We start from the raw sequence: 8,162 nt of genomic DNA on the forward strand, positions 1-8,162 counted from the left end.
ATAAATACTTTTTATTATTAAAAATTCGGGGAGAAAGAAGGGAGGGGAGACGAAATCAGAGAACGACGATCGAAGCCGCGAGTTCAACCTCGTTGATTAATCGATCGCCGATTTTTTAGTTTCGTTTCCTCCTTCGTCCGTTACAATTGCGCCCACTCTCGAAAACTCGCTTCCCATAACTAACGTGTTAAATGCTCCGTAACTTTTCGAAGCGGGCCGTCTATTTATCGAGTCGAGTGTATAAACCGAATCGAACCGGGCAGATTCGATTCCATAGAGGGGTGAAATAAAATCTGAGACGAGATATTTCTGGTTTGGAATTACCAGACTGGACGAAATAGTGGGGGGAGGCGAAGGTGGGGGGGTATATGCGCGCGGGGAGCAACATTCGGATCGTGTATCTCGATATTCGTGGACGCGCATCGGTTCGTTCATTTGCTATCTCTGTGTCCACGCAGCGGCTCTCTCCATTAGCGCGTATAAATTCGCGGTCGCTCATGATTGCGTAATAAACGCGCAAGAGGATGTATATAGAAGAAAAAAGAAAAAAAAAAACGACGTATCAATATTTATCGGCCTGCCAGCAGAACCGGAATCCCCATATATCCTGGCGATGAAGTTGCGAAACGACTCGAATCGAGCACGGCCACGGATTTCGAACAAGGCATTCGAAAACGAACACGCGTGGCACGTGGATCATCCCGTGTAATGGCGGTTATTAGTTAACGAGCAGCTGATGGAATTCTTTTGTGAACTTTGGATCCGATGGAATATTAATATTTCGCTCGAATATTTCGAAATATATTCGGGGAGGGAGGGAGGGAAAAAAAAAGGAAAAAATATCGATCGATCGATACGTTTGCTTTATCGAACCCCTCTGTTTCTCGTCCAACGAATAACACAGAAAATGGGCGATGGCTTGTTCGGTGATTACTATCGGCGAGGACAGAAAGGGGGGAAAAAAAGGAAAATGGAAGGAAAATTATAAAACGTTTGTTATTTTTCCGTGATAATTTATTTGCAATTATATTTGTATACAAATATTATACATTTTTCTACGGTTGTTTCTTTTTAATTCTTTTGAAATCCACGGTTTGTAATGATAAATTAACAATTTGAGAATTGTTTACTCGTTGAGGGCCGAACGTTCGCTTCATCTACTGCTTTTCCTTTTTTTCTTTTTTTTTTTTTAAGTCAAACTGGGTGGCTTATTTCCTCGGCGATTCCCTCGCATTTATGGCGATTTATCGGCAACAAATTTCTGGGCATCGTTCACCCTCGCCGTTTTCTTGAAACTATGACGTGGAGAGGCGCAAACGACCGAGATTTGTCCACGGCCGGGTGCGCGAAACAAATTGCCCGATAATCAGCAGTCGCAAATTGTGTTCTATAAGCTTAACTTGCTCAATCTCTTTTCCTCCGTGAAAAAGTTAATCGGCCAGGAATCGTTAAGGCAAGCTGAAAAACCTGTTAAAACTTTTTCCAAAAACTTCCTGTCTCCACCCTTTCCCTTAGATACTGGCCACCCCATTCAACCCTTCACGCGATACAATTTCCAAGTACAATACGATATTTCTACGCGATAATTTATCCATAAATTAAGATAAATTCGACGCGATAGTATTTTTATTCAAGTTTCAACTCGAGCCACCTCCCAATTTCAAAAGCAAACTTTTTTAATCCCTTCCTCCTCCTCCTCCTTCGTTCAAAATTAAACACGTGAGATATATAAAAGAAAAAGGGAAAAACATAACGAAATTATTGTTGTAAATATTTCAATAACGCTTGCACACGTGTCTTTATCACCATTATGTTAACTCGTTCGCATTAAATATAATCTCTCTCTCTCTACGAGTAAAAAAGGGCGAAGGGGAGGGGTTGCCAACAGTTTTTCCAGCATCGAATTATCCGTCAGCCGAGTTCTCATTAAGCCCTTTACCGGAAGAAGAGAGAGTGCAACGGGCACTCAACGTGGCTGGTGCAGCGTGGATTGGATTTTATGAAGATTTATCGGTATCCGGCAACGTCGCGGCAACGAAAGCTTCAAGACAGAAAACAGCGCGAGCCGAGGAAAAAGATACTGACTCGTCGTCGAGAGGAGAAGTTGGCGCGGCGTGGATGACAGTTTTGCGGATGCTGGACGAAAAGGAGAAACTTTGAAACATCCGTTTGCCGGATGACAAGTTGGATCGATGGCCATGGTCGAGAATCTGGATCACGTTGGGTTAAACGTGAATCGAACCAGGACCGCCCAAGAAGGATGTGTTGGATGTCGTTTTAAACTCGAGCCAGTTTCCGTGGAGATGGGATCTATACACACACGTATACACACACACACACATACGGTAGGGGGAGAGGATGGGTCTATCTATTCTACATTGTTAGGTTTAGATTAAGTATTAGGTAAATTCAGGCGTGATTCGTGTTTGGGATGGGCTTTGATACTGAAATTTAGAACTGGGTTTAAACATAATTGAATTCTAGATCGGTGTAAATTGCAAGAGGATATATCCAGATTTTTCGTTAATTTTCAGTAATGATTAAATAATTTTCGATCGCAAAAATCTTCTTTAGAATTAAAATATTTTCCTAAAAACTTGCGACGGTAAAAATTTCAGTTTTAATATCAATTGGAGCAGCGCTTCGTTTAAAAATTTTGAAAAGAAACTTTTCTCTCGTACGAAGTCAGAATAATATTCAAGGTGTTCTGGTGTATCTTTTTAAAGGCATATAATAAAAAAAGAAAAAAAGAAGCCAGGTGCCACGTAGCGACCCTATCGTTTCTTCGAGGTAAATGTACGCGGCTCGCCTCCTTCCTTCCTTCCTGCTCTTTCTTCCGTTCTTGAAAGGAACGAAAACAGAGTTTAAAGGGGGATCGTGGCACGAGTCGCTCTTAGGAAGAGCTTACGCGACTTCGATGTAAACTGGCGTTTCGAACGGCGGCTTAAGTCGAGGATCGACTCGGCCGAGCCCTTATTTTAAACACAGAGTGGCTTTGCGGGGGTTGAATACAATGGCTCGGCGAGCCGGCCTCGTGAATCGGAATTTATGAAGATTTATCGATAAACGCAGCCGAGGAATCTAAAGCGCGTGAGAGTGGAAACCCGAAAGCGGAGTGCGTACATCCTCGCCGAAAATTGGTAAACTTTTAAGCCGAATTTTTCACCAAATTTCCTCCACCGAAGTACGACTCTTTTAAATTAACGCGCCGTAATTTGATCGTCCAATCACGAGAGTTCGAGAGTTCGTGGAAAGAAATTATGGGTTAATATTTCTTTCGAGAGGTTGGTGCAACCCCTATATAAGGACTGTCCCCCATTCGCTTAAATTACCCGGAGACACGATCTTGTTTTGATCGCTGCGTCATCAATTTAATTCTCGACAGCAGTCGCGTACACCCTTAACCACTTATTAAGAACACAGGATCCGCTTAATGTCATATTTCGTGGCAGATGACACTTAATGTCGAATAAAGCAGGCATACGTCCCCCCATTATAAATTAGAAGGTAGAAATTTAACCAAACTTCTCCAGCTTCGTGAATGGAAAGATAACGATATCTAACATGATTTATCTCAATAATCTCTTTTCCCAACGTTCAAATAATTGTCCCATCCCTCGTCGTTATCCGTGATACCTACCCTCGCAGAATATGATCACGTAATTATTTTAAAATGAATCAATTTCAGAAATTATCGAAGATAATAAGATATCGTGCGAAAGATGCTTCGCTATCGTTGAGAATCATCGTGGGTTTTGAAAATTTCCACAAAAAAAAAATCATTCCCTCGCCATAGAAGCCGCAAGAGATAAAACTGTTGGACAATCGAATCGAGCAGATAATTAAGAATTAAGAATTGGAGGGCGTCGGTGGCCGCGCGAATTTCGCAAACACCGGCCAATTAATTAGCAGCCACTGAATTAAGCCAATTGATCGAGGGTCTGGCGGCGAGAGTGGCCGGTTCCGTGAATTGAAATTGATTAGGAGGGGCGTTTCTTCTTTTCGTCTTCGTAGAGATCCCTCTTCGTGATTCTTTCGGGCAAGAAGAGGTTCGTTACGTTATGACGGGCGAGCGACGAAGGAACTCCATTAGATCCGGAAAAACTGGAGCTCACGGACAGGTTGGCTCCAGTTGTTCGAGTGACTTCGAGGCACTCGGACGTGTTGCCCCGGCAACATCGATATCGGAGTTGTCGGTTTGTTTTTTGCGGAAATGTAAGGAACATTGTTGTGTACTTGGATCCCCTTGCAAGTTTTTCGGCAACGATGGCCGAGGTAAAGGGATTGTGCGGTCACGTTACACTGCAAATACTTGTATGTAATACACGACAAATATATGGATTATGACCGATTATCAGGTAAGAGGATTAAATATTTTTTATACGTATTTTTATAGATAAATTAATTTTTTTATATTTTCATAGATATTTTATGTATAGATTTATTCATAGAATTACAATATATATTTTTGTGTTTCTAATTTTTATATGCATAATTTTACATACATTTCATGCTTTTTCGTATATCTTATATACGTTTTATATGTATTTTTGCATATTTTTTATAGTTTCTGAATAAATGGCAACTTGGAAACGTAAAAAGTGAATATAAAACGAGTAATAAGTACGTTTTCACATGTTACAAATATATTTTATATATATTTCTGTATTTTTATTTCGTATATTCATAATTTTACAGATATTCTCTTTATAGTTTCTGGATTAATGGCAATTTGAAAGTATACTTAAACATAAAAGTATAGTAAGTATAAAATTTATAATTTAGAAAATAATTAAATATCTTTTAAACTAATGGTTTTTTACTATAAGTAATCTTATATATTTTTACAGAGGACGTCATGATACACCCATTGGTTTATTAAAAAGTATATGATGCTATTTAAAACAATAAAATTTGATTAAGTTTTTTACATCCATCTACGAAAAAGTTGAGGACAGCAGAATACAGCCCTTTCGAAACCAATCAACTTTTATCCGAAGCATTTTTTAACATTATGAAGACTAGTATTATAAGTACATACAAGTGCAAATATAAATTAATTGTTAATTAAAAAATATGTATTATTAATTGTAAATTATATTTAATAAACGTTATTTTTCAATAAATAAATAAATGAGTTTTTTATTTAAAAGCATTTATTCCTAAGCCTCCCAATCCTTTAGATTTAAGATAAATTAAGTATAAATTTATTAAGTATAAAAAAAATAAAAATATTTTTATTATATTATATTATATTACAAATACAAGTTCAAATGTAACTAAAACAATTGTTAATTAAAAAATATGTATCATTAATTGTAAATTATATTTAATAAATATTATTTTTCAAATAAATGAGTTTTTTATTTAAAAAACATTTATTCCTAAACCTACATTCCTTCCAGTCCTTTAGAATTAAGTAAAATGTTAAAAAATGATTCTTAAAAATATCAAAAATTCGCAAGGTAAGTATATAAAAGGTAAGTACAAGGTAAGTATAAGTTTGAATTGCCAGGCGCTTAAAATTTCGGTTTGTATATAAACATTGGTCTGTTTGTTTATATTTTCAATGTTTATTTACATTCTGGGTCTGTTTATTTACATTTTCAATGTTTATTTACATTCTGGGTCTGTTTATTTACATTTTCAATGTTTATTTACGTTCTGGGTCTATTTATTTACATTTTCAATGTTTATTTACGTTCTCGGTTTGTTTATTTACATTTTCCAATGTTTATTTACAATTTTCAACGTTTATTTACATTCTGGGTTTGTTTATTTACATTTTTCAATGTTTATTTACATTTTTCAATGTTTATTTACATTTTTCAATGTTTATTTACATTCTGGGTTTGTTTATTTACATTTTTCAACGTTTATTTACATTTTTCAATGTTTATTTACATTTTTCAATGTTTATTTACATTCTAGGTTTGTTTATTTACATTTTCCAATGTTTATTTACATTTTTCAATGTTTATTTACATTTTTCAATGTTTATTTACATTTTTCAATGTTTATTTACATTCTGGGTTTGTTTATTTACATTTTTCAATGTTTATTTACATTTTTCAATGTTTATTTACATTCTGGGTTTGTTTATTTACATTTTTCAATGTTTATTTACATTTTTCAATGTTTATTTACATTCTGGGTTTGTTTATTTACATTTTCCAATGTTTATTTACATTTTTCAATGTTTATTTACATTTTTCAATGTTTATTTACATTCTGGGTTTGTTTATTTACATTTTCAATGTTTATTTACAAAAATTTTCGAAATTTTCGAAAATTTAAGGCCTGGGAGTTGAAATTTCGGTTTGTTTACAAACATTGGTTTGTTTATTTACATTTTTCAATGTTTATTTACATTCTGGGTTTGTTTATTTACATTTTCAATGTTTATTTACAAAAATTTTCGAAATTTTCGAAAATTTAAGGCCTGGGAGTTGAAATTTCGGTTTGTTTACAAACATTGGTTTGTTTATTTACATTTTTCAATGTTTATTTACATTCTCGGTTTGTTTATTTACATTTTCAATGTTTATTTACAAAAATTTTCGAAATTTTCGAAAATTTAAGGCCTGGGAGTTGAAATTTCGGTTTGTTTACAAACATTTGTTTGTTTATTTACATTTTTCAATGTTTATTTACATTCTGGGTTTGTTTATTTACATTTTCAATGTTTATTTACAAAAATTTTCGAAATTTTCGAAAATTTAAGGCCTGGGAGTTGAAATTTCGGTTTGTTTACAAACATTGGTTTGTTTATTTACATTTTTCAATGTTTATTTACATTCTCGGTTTGTTTATTTACATTTTCAATGTTTATTTACAAAAATTTTCGAAATTTTCGAAAATTTAAGGCCTGGGAGTTGAAATTTCGGTTTGTTTACAAACATTGGTTTGTTTATTTACATTTTTCAATGTTTATTTACATTCTGGGTTTGTTTATTTACATTTTCAATGTTTATTTACAAAAATTTTCGAAATTTTCGAAAATTTAAGGCCTGGCAGTTGAAATTTCGGTTTGTTTACAAACATTGGTTTGTTTATTTACATTTTTCAATGTTTATTTACATTCTCGGTTTGTTTATTTACATTTTCAATGTTTATTTACAAAAATTTTCGAAATTTTCGAAAATTTAAGGCCTGGGAGTTGAAATTTCGGTTTGTTTACAAACATTGGTTTGTTTATTTACATTTTTCAATGTTTATTTACATTCTGGGTTTGTTTATTTACATTTTCAATGTTTATTTACAAAAATTTTCGAAATTTTCGAAAATTTAAGGCCTGGGAGTTGAAATTTCGGTTTGTTTACAAACATTGGTTTGTTTATTTACATTTTTCAATGTTTATTTACATTCTCGGTTTGTTTATTTACATTTTCAATGTTTATTTACAAAAATTTTCGAAATTTTCGAAAATTTAAGGCCTGGGAGTTGAAATTTCGGTTTGTTTACAAACATTGGTTTGTTTATTTACATTTTTCAATGTTTATTTACGTTTCCAATGTTTATTTACATTCTAGGTCTGTTTATTTACATTTTCAATGTTTATTTACAAAAATTTTCGAAATTTTCGAAAATCATTTGTAAAATACTTACCTTTACTTACCTTTTGTTACTTACCTTTTTACAGCTACTTAATTAATTGTTTTTCAACAGTTTTCTTAATTCTAAAGGTTTAAGGAATATAGGAATAAAGGTTTAAGGAATACAGGAATATACAGGAATAAGGAATATGGATAATAGGAGCATAGGATCAAAGGAATATGGATAATAGGAGTATAGGAACGTAGGAAAATTCGGGATGGTAAAATATGGATAATAGGAATATGGGATCACAGGAATATTCAGGATGGAGAAATGTGGATAATAGGAGTATAAGAACATAGGAAAATTGGATGGAGAAATATGGATAATAGGAATATGGGATCACAGAAATATTCAGGATGGAGAAATATGGAAAATAGGAATATGGGATCACAGGAATATTCAGGATGGAGAAATGTGGATAATAGGAGTATAAGAACATAGGAAAATTGGATGGAGAAATATGGATAATAGGAATATGGGATCACAGAAATATTCAGGATGGAGAAATATGGAAAATAGGAATATGGGATCACAGGAATATTCAGGATGGAGAAATGTGGATA

At 33.7% G+C, this 8,162-nt stretch overlaps 1 long non-coding RNA gene across 1 annotated transcript; it reads left to right on the forward strand.

Annotated features, from left to right (window-relative positions):
- Nucleotides 1–845: 845 nt before the first annotated feature.
- Nucleotides 846–5,134, forward strand: LOC108001559 (uncharacterized). Its single transcript, XR_009831630.1, has 4 exons — nt 846–4,358; nt 4,568–4,623; nt 4,699–4,761; nt 4,851–5,134. It is a non-coding gene; the product is annotated as an uncharacterized LOC108001559 (long non-coding RNA).
- The last annotated feature ends 3,028 nt before the right edge of the window (nt 5,135–8,162 follow it).

Source organism: Apis cerana, linkage group LG10, assembly GCF_029169275.1.
Source record: "Apis cerana isolate GH-2021 linkage group LG10, AcerK_1.0, whole genome shotgun sequence".
Taxonomy (NCBI): Eukaryota; Metazoa; Arthropoda; class Insecta; order Hymenoptera; family Apidae; genus Apis; species Apis cerana.